General features: G+C 38.3%; 1 long non-coding RNA gene across 1 annotated transcript; it reads left to right on the forward strand.

Annotated features, from left to right (window-relative positions):
• Nucleotides 1-6,925: 6,925 nt before the first annotated feature.
• On the forward strand, nucleotides 6,926-8,488 carry LOC136269396 (uncharacterized). The gene is made up of 6 exons (XR_010707315.1): nucleotides 6,926-7,406; nucleotides 7,459-7,541; nucleotides 7,596-7,926; nucleotides 7,983-8,088; nucleotides 8,172-8,225; nucleotides 8,277-8,488. It is a non-coding gene; the product is annotated as an uncharacterized lncRNA (long non-coding RNA).
• Nucleotides 8,489-18,707: the final 10,219 nt, after the last annotated feature.

Consider the following 18,707-nt stretch of genomic DNA (forward strand, 5'->3'; position numbering starts at 1 on the left):
TCAAATTCTTTTGTGAATAATGATTGGGTCATAGTCTATGTTTGATAAAATTTTTGTGGTGGGACCACAATGGGCTCAAGAGATATAATGAATTATGTTGTGGTATGTGGAGGAATTTGCAGGCTATTATTGCTGCATTGGAGTGTACACCTCCAATAACCACTCACAACAAGGCCATGCCAAGTTTGTCTTACAGAGTGAAGGTGTCTAGGTACATTGGAACCTGTATTAATGACCACCTGTATTGAAAGACCATCTATAAGCTGCAGCTAATTTATACTTTAATTGGATCTTATTGTATAGCACCAAAGCATCAATCTTTTCTAGCAAATCCAAAAATGGTCCTTATTAGACAGGTTGACTATAAATGAGATCATCATGCGTCCATAAACACATTAATGTTGTACCATCTCTTCAGTTAAAATCTTGCCGTAGTGCACTTACATACATATCCCCACTCTACACTATTCAAGTTATGTACATGGCTGCATAGGTACAACAGACCTCCTCAAAAAGGATATCTGGGTACCTTAATAGCCTCATGATCTCACTTTATAATTGTACGTACATTTTGGACCCAAGACAAGTCTGTGGTTTCTCAAAAATGAACACTTTATCAATGGTCCAGGGAATAGAAGAGTTACACTGTATATAGTAGATGCATTACTTGTACCAAGAGTTTTTATATTATTAACACTTGCTTGCACCTCAATGCGTGATTTATAGTACTGTAATTACTAAAATTAATGGTTTTCAAAGTATTTTGTGTTCACGTTTTTGAAGATCAGTACAGGTAAATGGTAAATATGTGGTCAACATGTTTACTTCCTACGTGAGTATGTGTATGAATTTATGACTTGATCTTCAGTGGTCGTGAATGTAAAGTAATGTAGTAATTAATTTCACACATTGAGGTACAATTAATGCATGTACGTATATGGTAAAACCCCTCCATTGTTAGGACCATAATAAAGTGCTCATATTACAGAAGCTACAGAAGTATCTTGGTCTAAATGTATGTGCACCGCTAGAGTGGGAGTACATTGTATAAACAGGCATCCTGGTTATCAAGGTATCCAGGTATCCCTTCTGAGGAGTCCTGTTGTATGTATCTATGCTGCCACATATGGAACTTAAATATGGCTAAATCCACTACAGTGGGATTCAACTTAATAAAGAAGGTACTTGTGAAGAGATGGTACAACATTTACATGATGTTTAGGGACACATGGTGGTCAGATCTATAATTTATAGTCAACCTGTCTAATAAGGACCATTTTTGGATTTGCTAGAAAGGGTTGATGCTTTTGTGCTATACATTAAAGAAGTATAATTTAACTGCAGCATATAGGTGGCCTTTCAATACAGGTGGTCACTAATACAGGTTGCAATGTACCTAGACACCTTCACTCTGTAAGACAAACTTGGCATACCCTTGTTGTGAGTGGTTATTGGAGGTGTACACTCCAATACAGCAATAATAGCCTGCAAATTCCACCGCATACCACATCATAATTGATTATATCTCTTGAGCCCATTGTGGTCCCACCACAAAAATTTTATCAAACATAGACTATGACTCAATCATTATTCACAAAAGAATTTGAAAAATTTCAAGCAGCATTTTTCAAAATATAAAGGATTACAGTTTTCAATGAAGTACTTTTGATCCATAATTAAGTAGATATCCCATAATTTAGGGATCACTGGAAAGGTCAATCAACAGTCTTCCATCAGTGAAAATTGTGTTTAAAAATATTTACACAGATCAAAGTTGCAGTCAATTGTATAACTAGAGATGGACCAAATTTTCATGAAATATTCAAAATATTTGTGGTCATAAATCAGAAACTATGGAATGTATGGAGCTAAAAATTTGCATGAGTGATAAGCACCACAGGTACTACAAACACACCAAGTTTCGTCAAAATCCGAGAGGTGACCCTAAATTCCTTTGTTGATTTGACATGGAATGACCCTTGTATCAGTTGGTAGAGGAACTCACCTAATATCGGACGGGCTCCAAAATCGGACGCAATTACTCGAGCTACAACAGGGATTTTTGAACAACTCATATGTCTTTAGATAGTTCAAGGCTGTGGGACTTTGGGCACCAAGTATGAGCTTTCTTGGCTTCTTTGTTTGGTGGCAGCAGCCCTGCAAAGTCATTTCCGATTAATACGTATAATCGGAAAAAACAGTCGATTCACGGACACTCACCGTCTACATATCAGACTTGCATTCAATCAACAGTTTTCTACCTTAAAGTAGTAGAGTAACTCATCTTCTTTCTAAATATCCCTGGTTTATTAAATCAAATCCTTTTAATCACGAATTACAAATCAAATAAAATGAGACGTCACTGGAGTAATAATCGCACCATAAATTTAAGTATACGGAAACTTGATTAAGTATACGTTGTTTGAGATACGTATACGGGAAATGTTCACCGTATACTTTTACAAACACCGTTTACTTCCGTATACTTAAATTCATAGGGCGATTATTACTCCAGTGACGTCTCATTTTATTTCTTTATTCTTTATTTCTTTATCTTTATTATTAATTACTAGGCAGGCAGCACAGCTGGCTTTGCCTAGGATGTAAATCACAGAACACATTACAATCAATGAGTTAAAGTATGTATGCTACATTGTGTATGTTACAGTTACTAATAATAAACAGTGCATGTGTTGATTACAATTACTATTCATAAATAATAAGTTACAGCATACAGTACATACATATAATTGCTAGTTATAATCAATCAGTGAGTTATAGTGCATATGTTCTATACCATATGCGTATTTTGTACCATACGCGTATAGTACATACCATATGCGTATACGCGTACGGTACAACCATACGCGTATGGTACGGAAAATCGTACCATCTGAGTATAGCTAACCTGGTATGCGTATAATATCAAGCAGAAGGTTTTTGCACTGCCGTACCTATTGACTATGCCGGATGACACTCTGCTTTTATTTCTTTTCAGGGAGGGGGGAGGAGCTAGTCTCGCTTAGTGGTTTCTGTTCAGTGAAGATCGAAATACTCTAATAGAGCAATCATATTTTGATCTGATTAGCTGTTCTGTTCTCTAGAGCTGAAATGTATTTAGCTTTACTGCGATTAAGATATAATTTGCTTTACTGCATGATGCAAACCTATTTAAAATAAAGCATTCCTTAAAATAAAAGAGGCATGATTCTCAGTCACATGACTATATAAGTGATGAAATTGACATCTTGATTTAGGACAACATATGATAAAAACAATCATGAATTCATCACACTGTTGGCAGATCCAGTCTTGAATTGTGTTAAGTCCTGCTGATCTTGTAGGATCTGATGTAATTCTACATAGTGAAAATCAATAAAGGTCAATCGTCTGGGTTGGAAGTTTTATGAAAAACATGATAACACCTAGCTGCATACAGTATAAGTCTGAAAAGTATAAATCAAAGGAAGGGGATTAAATATAATAATTATGTCTTGATTTATACATAGTCATTGGTGTATGATATATAACAATGTATCTCGTTGTCTGTTTAACTTTTCATTTCATCAAAGTATCTGACAGTTCCACAAAATACAATAGTGCCATCACCCATACAATTATAATAGTTTATGTAAGCGCCTGTAGATTATTTTCTTGATGTCTTCTGACTTTTGTACATATTGACTTATTGGCTCGTCCGGCTGTCTACTGCCTTACTTGTCATGGATTTCCATCTTGCATTTTTATAACAAATGACTTCATTTCTCCACAGTGGAAATGCTATTGATTTGAAAGTACACAAGCTGGTATACTGTACGTTCTTTAGAATAGTTGAGTTAAAATGACCGGATTTGTGAAAAGGTACCTTTTCCACACATTTTACATACCAGCAAACAAAATGGTGTAACACTTGACTCCTTACACTGATGAACTTACTCTTAGTATCAAAATTCTGCTAGATGCTAGTAGCTACTGTACACTCATGGATAATTGCAGGCAATTATAAGGTATATGTTCAAAAGCTTATGAAACCCCGAAGTTCAAAATATGCATGTGTCAAATTTTGTGTGTGAAAAAGGTACCTTTTTGACAAATCCGGTCACAAATTATCTAGCTGTTGCATAGCAACTGCACACACTGACAACATAATTATTATAGTAAATTTTAATTTTTGTTTCTTCTTCCACACAGTACATTGTGGCTGCAATTGCTACACATATATTGCTTCCTATTGGATTCATGGTCCATTGTTTAATTGATGCAATGAAAACTCAAAAACTGGGCCATTATTGCATAATGCTACTCCTCCTTCATATCTGTAATAGAGTGAATGATGTAATGTAATGATGTGACATGATGTAATATAATGTAATTTATGCATACCTGTAATATTAATATTGTGTACTGTAGTTGTAAGAGTTAGTTGTTATTGTGTACTTTCAGTTATTGATTAATAATACTATATTACAGTGGTCTGTTTTGCCTATAAACGGTCTCTCCAAGAGCCTACGCTTTCCTACAATTAGAACAGTACCCACACATATGTGTTTACAAATACACCTTAAGATAGTCAAAGATTAGTACAACAATTAAAAGCTATAGAGTGATTTTACCCAAAAACTCTACTATAGGGGCTTCTCTATATACAGGTGAACTTAGTAAAAATGTTTTTGGGTTTAAAAGTGCCCAATTATCCTTTCAACATAAAACAAGAGTAGTATGCTCCTTGCCTTACTCAGGAACTGAAATTTGAAGTTTGATCTTTTAAAGCATTATTAAGGACAACAGACATTGATTTCTGTTAGGCTGTAGAATTGTGCCAGCATATTGATATTCACGATTTTTCAATGAATATAACAGGAATGCATAGTGATATAAACACTAAGCCAGCAGAGGTAGCATTGTAGCTAAATATAAACATAAAATAATTATCCATATAAATACGCATTAAAATACAGCATTCTAATTGGTTAAAACATAGCAACCATATTAAATAATTTGCATCCATTGGAAAATCGAGCCAATTTTTTCAGGCATGTACCGGCATTATTTCATTAAATATTTTATTCTATTGTTGCTACATATAATCTATTGTTTACCTTTAATTTGTTAGTACACTTCTACTTAATTAATAGTTATGCCTGGTGGCACTATAGGAGTGTTGAGCAGACTATTACAATCAGATGAGCTCGAGAAGTACAATGTAATGATTGCTCAAACAGAGGAAGACCTGGAGAATGCTGATACAATAACATTGAGGGAGGTAGCAAAGAGATATAACTGTAGAGAAAGTAATGTTTCAGTTTGTAAATTAATGTAAATGGCTGTAGCTTATAGCAATATTAGACATGCTATACTCTAAGACTGATGTGCATCGTAATTAATTGTGCAATAACTTTTTAAAACTGTATTTTGCTGAATCTTTGCTATTGAATGAGGCATGTGCATTGCCTACTGAGATGAAGTAGAAAACATAACATTGCAGAGATTTTACGGTGAGTTTATGAGTTCTAATGAATAATTCAGTAATGAATGTATATTAATTAGCATTGTTTAAGTGTTAAGTGTGTTGTGTAGCTACTCACTACTTACTGTCATGCTTGTGGATGGTAAGACAATGTGTTTAGCTACTCTTATCTGAATGTACACTTTAAAGTTAACAACATCCACATTAATTTGTGCTGTATAGGTCCAGTGTGATGAATGTGAGTGGTGGTACTATTTACAATATGTATAAACAAGAAAAGTATGTAAACAAGAAATTGGATCCTCAAAAGAAGAAGAGTGCACATAGTATATAAAAATGCAAATACAGTGAGGAGCTATGTTGCACAACTGATGCACACTTACGAAGTTCATTTTTTTCAAGTTATTGTTATTGTTATTATCTACTTTACCAGTTAGGCACTGGAGGGTGTACACAGAAGGCAGAGCCTGTTCGTTATTAGCTTTGCACAAGCAGTATATGTATAATTCAGTTAGAACTTGCTAGCTACTGTGCACGTTATAATTGCTCTCCTTGCTTATTTACCCAATTGTGATGTAAATTGTCAGCTACACTTATAATTGAGTATATAAGACCATCTGCATGTTTCTGATAGCTATAAAGTAGCATACATGCACAGTACCATTCATATGAAGTTCTGCAGACAAAGTGACATAAGATTTAGGTACATCAGTATAGGACTAGCTATAGTGGGAAATGCATGGGCATGGTAAGGATAAAATGCACGATGTGTGTCGGCTGATGAATAAACTTATAGTTACAGTTCAGTATAGTAAGCAGATTATATGTTGTGTTCTAAGTTTACTCAGCTAGAAATGCTTGTAAAGACAGCCCATTGTAGCTAGGTGATGGCAAGGCTAGAAGACACTGAGAAAAGGCATAGTACGCATATGGTACGTACCATACGCGTATGTCTATACCTTACGCGTATGGTACGGAAAATCGTACCGTACGCGTATGGTATGTACCACACGCGTATGGTACATACCATACGCGTACGGTACAAAATACGCATATGGTATAGAACACATATATTACAATAGAAAGAAAAAAGAAAAGTTACGATAATATAGTTATACAATTAATAACTCACGTAGTTGATTAGTAAAATTATCTAGAGTAGCAGCTTCGATAGCAGAAATGGGTAGTAAATTCCAATCACGAATTTGATTTGTAATTCGTGATTAAAAGGATTTGATTTAATAAACCAGGGATATTTAGAAAGTAGATGAGTTACTCTACTACTTTAAGGTAGATAACTGTTGATTGAATGCAAGTCTGATATGTAGACGGTGAGTGTCCGTGAATCGACTGTTTTTTCCGATTATACGTATTAATCGGAAATGACTTTGCAGGGCTGCTGCCACCAGACAAAGAAGCCGAGGAAGCTGATACTTGGTGTCCAAAGTCCCACAGCCTTGAACTATCTAAAGACATATGAGTTGTTCAAAAATCCCTGTTGTAGCTCGAGTAATTACGTCCGATTTTGGAGCCCGTCCGATTTTAGGTGAGTTACTCTAGTATGTTCCAGTCGTTTATTGTTCTTGAGAAATAGCTGTTTTGGTATGCCGTGGTGGATGAGGTAGGTAAGATATAGTGAAGATGGTGGTATTGTCTTGTTGGTCGTGTTTTTGGTAAGTAATAATGAGGAATTTGGAGTGATAACTGTTGGTAGAGTATCTTAATGCAATATTTGTAACCTAGATAATTTCCGACGAACTTGTAATGTAGGCCATTTCAGCTGATCCATCATTAGAGAAACTGAACTGAATCTGCCATAGTCATTCAACACCCAGCGCGCTGCTCTTCGTTTTACTTTCTCTAACTCTGAAATGTCTCCAATGTGGTAGGGATCCCAGACAGCAGATGCATACTCTAGTTGTGGTCTCACCATTGTTAGGTAAGCTGATTCTTTAACTTGTTTTGAATATTTGTTTAGATTGCGTTTTAAGAAATTGAGTGTTCTAGATGCTTTATTGACAACATTTGATATGTGAGGTGACCAAGACAGTGATTTATGAATTAAGACTCCTAGGTACATTATACCGTACATATGTTGATCAGATATATCTAGTATGTGACTGTGAAGTGTGTAGTCGTGAGTGAGTGGTGATAAGGATCTCGTGCAACACATAACTGTACATTTACTAATATTGAACTTAAGTTGCCAAGTATTGGCCCATTCTGACAGTTTATTTAAATCTTCTTGAAGTCTGTTGATGTCTTCTACACTATTGATAACTCTATAAAGCAAGCAATCATCAGCGAACAGGCGGAGTGGTGAGTTGATGTCTTTAGTTATGTCATTTATATACAATAGGAACATTAGAGGTCCAAGAACTGTGCCTTGTGGTACCCCAGACATTACTGACACTGGACTAGAGGATTCACTGTTTAAAACAATACACTGAGTACGTTGGGTAAGCCAAGTTTGGATCCAGTTATAAGTACTGCCATTAATTCCATAATATCTTAGTTTGGTCATTAAGCATTGGTGTGGTACTGTATCGAATGCTTTAGAAAAATCCAATAGGATGATATCTATTTGTTTCTGATGGTCTAGAGCAAAGGATATGTATTCTGTAAGAGTAATTAGTTGAGTTATGCATGAATGATTAGATCTGAACCCATGTTGATTTTCAATTAATATGTTGTTTTCGTTTAGATGATTGATGGAGTGATCCTCACAGTCGGAACCTGCTACAGCAGATAACCCAAGGTATGATGTTTCACTTAGCGGATAACACTGTTAATGTTATAATCCTTGTAGTGGAGGTACTGTACAATAAACATAAAGGAAAGACCTTCACGTGACCATGATTTCTCACTTGATATATACATGCATCGAGCACGTGCAGTAGGTATAGCAGCCATTATCAGAGTAGGGAGTGAGCAGATAGCTGTGTATACATTGTAGCTGTAGGGTTACATTTATTAGCTAGTGATAATACTTCACAACACCTATGTATAAACGCACGTATGAACTGAGCTACTGGAGCCCTATCAATGTGAGCCTGCATGGGTGTTGATCAGTTTATAGTTAACTGATTATGGATGCCTATGCCCCCCATTCTAAAAATTGTTCCTACGCCCTTGCTTTCACTCCACCACAGGGTACAGATTGATAGTAAATATTTTCTTTTTTACCACCTACATCCATTTTCAACTGCCTATCTTAGGGTTTCCAATGTAAAAATTCGACTTATTCAAAATAATTTGCTAACTGCTGTTACATGTTGGACTAACTCTCACTTGAATACAGCTGCACTGCAGTAGCAATAAATTCCATTGCCTTCTTGGGGTAGATATCGACCGAAATATCTGCAAAATTCGACATTACAAGCTGTAACTCTCAAAAACCTTGATCCTTTATCGCAATACTGGAGTTCAACCTTCCTCTGTGAGTGAACCTTCACCTAAAAGCATTGGTAGCTTGATTGGTGAGGTAGGTTTCCTGTCGCTACGGGGCTACATCATTTGATCACGATTTTGGACTCCAAAACGGGGTTTTCGTCTACGGACACCAAACGATTGATAGCCTAAATTTCCTCACACCACAGTAGTAATCATCCATCGACAAAGAAGTCACATACGAAGTTTGGTTAAGTTATGACCTCTCTAACCATCTGGGTGAGCGTGATATAGGGAAAAATTTGCCGGTAATCATACCTTCACTACATAACATGTTCACTCAACTGCTTAAAAATAGATATCTCGGTGTAAAACAACTGTATGATCTATATATTATTATTTATTATTATTATTATTATTTATTACAGGTAATTTATAAGGCTAAACAGCCTGTTACACCTGATCAACAGGTAAAAAAAGTACAAGTAGACTAATTACATACATTTATACATAGTGTTAGATGAATATTGGTCAATCAATTTCTTAAAATCATCAACTGATGCTGCACATGCTACTTCTTGGGGTAAATTATTCCATGGTTCAACAACTCTTCTTGTAAAAAAATATTTCCTGGCATCTGTTCTTGAAAAATATTTAAATAGCTTAAATGTATGACCTCTGGTATGGGTAATGGGTGAAAAAGTAAAAAAATCAGAATGGTATATATCATACTTATCATGTAGCATATTGTAGACAGCAATCATGTCACCTCTATAATGTCTATAATGTAATGATGGCAAGTTAAGTACTTTCAATCGTTCCTCGTAGTCAAGATTTCTTATAGATTTGATCATTCTAGTTGCTTTCCGTTGGATTTTTTCTAATTTTTGGATGTCTGTTTTATAGTAAGGTCCCCAAACCAAGTTACCATATTCTAAAATAGGACGTACTATTGATTTGTATAAACATGTAAATGAATCTACAGAAATATCCGAAAAGGTCTGTTTAATAAGGCCAAGAAGTCTATTAGCCTTATTAACCACTGCCGAACACTGACTATGAAACTTGAGATTGCAATCAATCAACACCCCCAAATCCTTTTCCTCATTTACTTTAACAATGTCCATTCCATATAGTGAAGTTATCGTTGCTGCAATTCAGCTACAAACGCCTAAGCCTATTCAATCAAGCTCACGTGACTAGGCTTGGGTGTGGTAAGTAATGACACACTGCTTACATTTATTTGTTTATTATTACTGGACAGGCAATATTTGTATTGAGAGATAAAATCACAGTAGTCGTAGCACTGCATACCTAACACATCAAGTGTTGAAATGGCAGAAATCACGCGAGCTTAATTGTAATTTCTTTAGCGCCATTAAATTTTTATTTTACGATTCCTGACGAAGCTAACCTCACTTCTAGATGTATTTTAGGGATCATACAGTTGTTTTATATCAAGATTTCTATTTTTAGCAGTTGAATAGGCAAGTTATGTAGTCAAGGTGTGATTTCCGGCTAATTTAGCGCTATATCACGCTCACCCAGATGGTTAGAGATGTCACAGCTTAACCAAACTACGCATTTATTTATTTATTTATTTATTTATTTGTGTCCGGATTTCACATAACAAGGCTTCCACGCACACAAAATCAAACTTACGTTTTTACCAGAAATGGATTGCTGGCCTAATACACTATCATATTCCACACTGTACTTCCTTCAGGACTGGCAAGTCTGGTTTCTGTGGCAGCTTTCTTCCGACCATGTCAAAGCCACGAGTGGGAGATTGGTGCCATTGAATGACCATGGCTTTGTGATAATGGTGTGTAGTGAGCTGGGACTACACAGAGAGCTTGCCAATAGTGTTCTCAGTCAATTTGGAGTGATTTGAGGGCCATGGAGGGCCATGGAGAGTCCAAACTTGGCTTCTGGATTCCAATCGTCTTCTTGATTCATTTTATACCCCTATATAGCCCATCCACCGCCCCCCACCCTCCCACCCTATTACTACCACCTGTGATATTATTACCTGCTCGAGAAAAGCTGCCCAAAACAGAGCTAATTTTGGGTATCAGAAATGTATACACCACTCAGTGATAGCTAGTAAATAGATGCATACTTGGTGCAAATTTTGTTTGCATAGCTGTAGGCACTTGGAAGTTATTGCACAATGATTACTTAAAATCGCCATATCTCCTAACAAAGCTTTGTGCGTCGAAGCCTGGTTTTGTCAAATTCAGTAACATTTATTTATTAATGCTTTATAGTACACACATACAAGCATGAGCTTAGGTACGCACACAGATACAAGAATTGACAATACACATGGTGTACTAAAGGTCTGTAGGCTTGTGCCTACAGCCAAAAGTAGTAATTATAAAATAATAATAAAAGATCACATGATAAATTGTCTAAAACAGTGTGTAGTTAATCAAGAAATGATCAGTAACACACCGACTACAGGGACAGTGGTAGTGCAGTGTATGGGGATTGAGGGGATCAAAGTTATGAATGAAATGATTCTAGGAGTGGGATTTGACTCTGTTCCTGATAGTGTCAATAGACAGATTAATGTCAATTAATGGAAGTGCAATCCATAAGCGACAGATTCTTACAAAGTAAAAGTGTCGTTGCTTGTTAGTGGTGGAGGGATTGTGGTGTAATTTGAAGCCTCCTGATCTGGCACTGGTGGAGAAGGAAATGAAATGGTGAATATTGAAACTACTGGTTGGATTTTTGATAGATTTGATGAAAAACATGATGTCTGAAAGTTCAAAGGTGTACATTAATGGTAGAAGCTCTAGTTTCAGAAGTCTAGTTTTATGTATGTGACTTCTTTGTCGATTTTTTTTCCCGGGGTGCCTGCACCCCTTGCTACCACCCCCAGCACCAGATGGTAAAAGTGCTGGACATAAAGACTGTAAACTTAAAAAAATCAATGAGATGGCAACACTTGGCCTTCCGAAATAGCAAGGTCAAGTGCTCCAATAGTCACAGGGCTGCCATGGTGTGACCTTGCTCCACGCAAGCCGGTCACTGCTGACCTGAGCAAAGAGAAGCTGGTGGAACATCTACTCCATGATACAACACTGCTGTAAGATTGGCCCCGTTGAGTAGATAGCATCAGGGGCGGATCCAGGAGCTGGCTAGGGGAGGGGCACAAACAGGGTAAGTTGTAGGTGGTTGCATGCATGGGGAGAACCATATTCTCTATAGTTCAGTGCTGCTTTTTTAAAGCAGCAAATAATCACCTCTTAGTGGCGTCTCACTGTTGATATTTGCCATTTTGGCCTTTTCAGATGGTTGTGAAGTCTTACAACTGTTTAAAAGGCTCTGAATGTCTTAAATAACAGCAGCACAATAATTATTTTTAGAGGCACTTAGTACGCACGAAGGTGCTGGGTGACTATTTTACAGTTAGTTTGACTTCCGTTTCGCTTTGGTCTCAGGTGAATTTGTAATAAATGCTAGTAAAATGTGCATATTTTTGTAAGTTTTAAACTGATCTTGGTTGGCCTGACATAAAATTTACTAGCTGTTTTAATCAGAAGCATGGTTGGCTCCTCCACAAGGAGGAGAGGGGGGGCATTTGCCCCAAATGCCCCATCCTGGATCCACCATTGAGCATAGAAGCTAGACGCTTATAAGCAACTGTAGCTGCACTACCCATTCCTCCAAAAGTGGAGAAAACCAATGGAGTAAATGAGCCCATTTCAACATCTCTTATTCTCTGTTCATACATCCTTTGTTTATCTCTTTCAAACCTTCTGTACAAGGAAGAAACCGCTGTGTTTCGATAACTGGGAGCAGTTGGATTGAAAATTCTAACATCAAAGAAAGCCTTCTGATGATGACTTCCCCAAAAACCATGTGCACTTACATCTAAACGTGCCTCATCCTCCACATTAGCTGTGGCATAGCGAAAGGACTCACCAGACAGGGGTTGCAGCACTGGTTCAATGGCCACATTATGACATACTTCAGATAGAGCAGCAGCAGTGAAGTCCCTAAGTTCATTATGACGTAGAGTAGGGAAACCACCTGTAGCACAATTCATTGCATGATCAACAGTAAAGCCATGACCACAGACACACTTAGCAGGTAGACTATTGGGCAACCAACCATATCGTAGACACAGTGCATCCCTAAATGCACCTTTATGGAGTGCAAAACCATGTTCTTCAATAGGAAGCACTGATAACCATGATGAGGCACCTTTCTCACTAGATAAAGATACAATATGACGTAAACTAGCTGGCAACTGTGGCGTGAGTTCCGATTGCTTACAAACCAGCTGCCGATGTCTCAAAGCTATAACATCAGCCTTAGCTTGACGCTGGGCACTGACCACTGACATCCTAAAGCAAGTCTGTTGTTCAATGATCTCCTTGGTTAAAGATGAGGTAACTTGAATGGAAGAATCAAATTCAAAGTTAGCACTAGCAGAAGGGTTACACAGACCCAGGCCTCCCATTTGTGCTGGAAGAGAAAACAACTCTCGCTCTAAATCACTGACAAATTTTCCAGCAACAGCAGGAATAAATTCTGTAAAAATAGTTGTTCCAAGAGGTTGAAGATAGTCAGAAATTCTGGGCAGCATTCGTAAGACCATACGTGAAAGCACAATAAGCAGCATGAGGCTGAGCCTTTGCAATCACACTTAACTTCCGCACACAAGACACCCAGTACTCAACCTTCTCATTCACATAATGCTGGACAAAGGTACGAGATCCTATAGCAGCACCAAGGTGACGCTTACCCTCCACTGTGATACCCACACCACATCCATCAAAAAGATTCTTAGCTAAATCTAGATGTTCTGCTTTCACAATCAGCCATGATTTAGATGGTTTTACATTGTAGCCAAATGCAGGACCCAAAGACACAAGGCCACTTGCGCATCCCAGTCAAAGAGCCAGCAGCAGTAGCATCGTCAGCAAACCAGGCCTGTCTTATTTCACAATCATGTACTGCATCAATTAAAGGGACAACACCAATGGCGTACATTGCCATTGCTAATGGATCGCCTTGTGTTGTGCGTCGTCCATTGCCATTGCTAATGGATCGCCTTGTGTTGTGCCCTCAGAAGAAAATAAATGTGACCCAGTCTGAGAAAACTGGTCTTATCGCCCATGTCAGCAGATTCGATTTTCCACCCAGGACACACAGCTACATGAATAAACTATCTAATTCCACATTTAAAATCAGCTATACTTGAGTGGTCTGGTTTTGCTGGCTGCTTTTCCCAAGCCCAGTGGCGATCCGTACGTGTGTTGTGGGGCCTTAATGGAGCTCTGGTCAGCCTGGGAATGACTGTGTGTGGCTGTACAGCTCTGTGGTGTTGAATAAGTACCTCTGCTGTGAGTTTCCTTTCATTTTAGCCAGTTTTGAGACCTCATTGGCTCAAAACTTGGCCTAATTCATCCCTTGGCCTTCCTATTCAATTTTTGAATACCACATTGCCCGCCTTCCAGGGCCCCCGCCTCCCACCCAATTTGCAGCTCGCCTTCCAGGGCCCCCGCCTCCCACCCAATTTGCAGCTCGCCTGATACAGTCAACCTCGGTTTAAAAACTATCTAAAATGGCGGGAAACTTAGTTGTTGCACAGTGGATGCGCTGGAAGGTAAGGGATTGATGTAAAACATGTGAAAATTTGGTATACATAGCTTCAACCATTGGCGAGCTACAACACACTAAATACTTAGAACCGGCATTTCTCGATACTTTTAAATCGGCGATACACTGTAAATTCAGAAGTGTGAAGTTCATACCGATGGTATGACTCTTGCGGTCGCTTAGTGTGATCATCATACTTCAGAAGTATGAGCATCACACTTTGAAGTATGATCATCATACTAAGTGACCGCAGGAGTCATACCATCAATTTACAGTGTAAGCCCAGTTTTGTCAGACTGGGTCACAAATGTTTACCATCGATAAACAGAGGAACTTTAGCCCTATTGGTGTTAATTAATACAGCTAAGGATGGACACAGTATAGATATGTTACGGAGGGCAACTTGACGGTTTAAACTATTAAAAGCGTTACTTGCATCAACTAGCAATACGGCCTCTGTGTTATGTTATGTTATTATCAATTTTGTCAAAAGACCGGGTTGTACAAAAGGACAAGCCTGTAGGCGTACTTCCCACAAAAAGCACATACACACCAGAAATTACAAAAACAATGACATAAGCAAATACACCTGTAAAACAAATCTACTACAAGAACAAAAATAAATACTAACAAAACAAGAACATTAAGTATACAGAAGATTCAAAAAAGAAAACGACGGAGGGCTAAACGGAACAAGGGTGGCTGTTTAATTCGCAGGATGGTATGGGGTATGGTATTCTACAGAAATGGGCTGTTCACAAAGAAAGAGTAACGAAACGAATTGATAGACGATGTCACAGGCCGGAGAGATAGAGGGTGACACCTTGTGGGAGCTTGGGACAACTGAAAATGTTCACTAAATGGTAAGGAATTCCTGTGGTAGAGACTATCATGGATGCAACAAATAGTAAAGTAGTTGTGATGCTGTTGAATGGTAGGCCACTTTAATGCTTGGATGCATTCATCAGAAGACTTACTCCAACAGTGAGATGAAGGAATCCACCTACTATTGGAAGCCCAACGGGCAGCTCTACGCTGAACAGATTCCAGAGCATTGATGTTTTTAGCAGTATGAGGATGCCAAACTGGACTGGCATATTCCATAACGGGGCGGACAATGCATTTGTAAGCAGTAGATTTAATGGATGAAGGAGCATTGAACAGGCAGTGGCGAAGAAAATTGAGTGCTTTAGTAGCTTTAGCTGAAACATATTTACAGTGTTCATTCCAGTTCAGCTTTGTGTCAACTATAATGCCTAGGTATCGAATTACAGGATGGTGTAGAATAACAGAAGAATCTAGATGGTATGAAGGTAAAATTGGGGAACGCTTGTTGGAAATCACTATGCTATCACATTTAATTGGATTGAGATGCAAGAGCCACTTTTTCGCCCACTGAGCTATACTTGAGAGATCAAACTGCAACAATTTAACATCATCAGGTGATGAGATTTCCTTGTAGATCGTGACATCATCAGCAAATAGTTTGACTTTGCTGTGAGATATAACAGAAGAAATGTCATTAATGAAAAGTAAAAAAAGAAGAGGGCCTAAGACTGAACCCTGGAGCACCCCTGAGGTAACCGGAAGCCATGAGGAAAACCTCCCATTAACTACAACACGCTGGCGTCGACTTGTTAAAAATGCCTTTAACCAAATCAAAATATCACCAGAGATTCCAAGAGATTCCAACTTCAACAGTAAACGAGGATGGGAAACAGAATCAAAAGCCTTTGCTAGGTCTAAGAAAATGCAGTGAGTATTACTACGCTGTTCCAGAGAAGTTGCCCAATCATTAACTGCCTCCAAAAGTAAAGAAACAGTAGAGCGTTTGTGGCAAAAACCAAATTGACAGTCATTAAGAAGGTTGTGTTGTTCAAGAGCAGCAACAAGTTTGCGATGGATAATTCTCTCCATAACTTTAATAACAATGGAAGTTAGGCTTATAGGATGGTAATTACTTGTAGTATTCTCCTCAGCAAACAAAGAACGCATTGCATGTATTGCAGCTTCTCAGCCTGCATCCTGACCAGCACAGAGTTGAAGAGGGCCAGTTGCTTCAAGTATGTCCATTTTAACAGTAGCCAAAACAGCCTTGCCAATAATTCTTCTAACGACCTCACCTACACCAATTGGCCTCACACCTGGACATTTATAGGGTTTCCAACTCAAAATAGGAAGGTGCTTCCTTTTGTCATTTCTGGTGATTTTCACACAGATTGACCTTTAATATAAAGCAAACAAATGCTACTTTATTATTAGATCGTTTGTAGCATTGGGTATCAGCATAAGTTTAATACACAAAAACATACAAAAAGTGGTCACGTGACCAAAAATATCATAATAGTTAAATTGGGCAGCTTATTAGAAAATCACTGTATTTTTGGGTGGCTGAAGCCACAATCAGTGTATTTTGTTGCTTTATAATGAAGAATACTACATCTTGTACTGCTATAGCACATCCTTTATAGCTGTATTGGGATTTTTGGCCACGTGACCACTTTTGGGTATTTACAGTTAAAACTGCAGTGATGTTGAAAACAATAGACAGTTTAATAATATATTAGCACTTGTATGATTTATCCTAAGGTAAACCTGTGTGAAAATTATCAGAAACAATGAAAAGACTGACGCATCATTCTGTTTTGCAGTGGAAATTCTACATGAAGGAATTTTTGGTCTCGTGACTACTTTTTGGATATTTACATATGTTAAATTGTGTTGATAGTGACTGCTGCAAACATTCCGATAACAAATTAGCACTTGTTTGCTTATCTTAAAGGTAAATCTGTCTGAAAATCTCCCAAAACAACAGAATGAAGCACCTTCCTATTTTGAGTGGAAACCCTAACATTTATCAAGAGCAATAAGTCGACACGCAACAAAGGCAGTAAGGCCAACAGGATTCACCATATCAGTACATAGACGTCTGGCAACCAGGGCAAGACTAGCACACAGATCATCTGAAGCTTGTCGAAAAGAAGTGCACAGTCGACGCCAACAAAAGGCATCCACACCCGATGGACCTGCTGTACCCTTGGTACGGAGAGCAGCACAACGAATGGACACACCATTCAAGGCATCAAACACAACTGGATGAAAAGAGGAAGTGGCTGCAGATGGAGAGAGCAGTGCTTCCTCACAGACAGGTTGGCTACAAGGATGTTTGGCTTTAAGTTCATATAAAACAGTCCAAGATGGTGTGTCAGGAGATGCAGGATCGCTCAGGCACAAAGGTGCTCCAGGATGGTCCATGGTATCCAATAAAGCCAGAGCAGCACGAACATTCCCACGAAGCATGTGGGACACAAACAGACGAGTTAAACGTTCACCGTGATCAACATTCGACAAAGTGGCCATTAAATGATGCTGAACAGTTCGGCCCTCGCACAATAATTCATCAATATTTCCCTATTTCCACAGAAGCAGACGATGCTGTAAACAGTTTATAAAGTCCCTGGAAGAAGCTGTGCGATGGGGCTTCTGAAGTAACAAGGTACAAAAAAGCATTGCTGCTTTGAGTGCAATACACTCCGGGGATGCCTTCTCCCCATAAGAACGAAACAGGCGTGACAATTCCAGCACAAACTCTTTACCAACTTTCCCAAATGGGACAAGTTTCTTTTCCATTGAACAACTTCATCATAAGCAGCAGTAACTCGATCTACAAAATCAGAACCTTCAATGGTGTCATTCCACAAAAAGGAAGGAGGAGATAGTCCAATGAATGATGGTAACTCTGGAACACCCACATGTAAAGTAGTTGAATTATTAGGATTGGAAACGGAAGCAGTAGATGGACTTGCTGCACATGCAAGACCCACTTTGTTCACTTGCGTAGGATCAGCTCCCAGCATTGTAGTGGAGTTGACAGTCTTCTCAGTTGAATCATGAACAGAACAAACAGGACAAACAAAGTCAATGTCATCACGTTCCATTCGCTTTCCACGATACTTGCTTATACCAACACAATCACCATGATACCAAATCTTACAGCCTGGTCCTTGAACATCACAACAAATCATAAATCTGCCCGCTTCAGGCTGCTGGCATGAACACCACAGTACAACAGAAGCATCCGTCAAAGCCTCAGCAGCTGAAGCAGTAGAACTAGCAGCCTTTCGTCGCTTATAGCGACTCATCCCTAATTAACGCTCCGGTGACTATCTGAAAAGTAGTCACAAGAATCACAAAACAGAAAATGACAGCAGTTAACCTTAAAAACCCATGC

The sequence above is a fragment of the Dysidea avara genome, chromosome 10 (genome assembly GCF_963678975.1).
Source record: "Dysidea avara chromosome 10, odDysAvar1.4, whole genome shotgun sequence".
NCBI classification, from domain to species: domain Eukaryota; kingdom Metazoa; phylum Porifera; class Demospongiae; order Dictyoceratida; family Dysideidae; genus Dysidea; species Dysidea avara.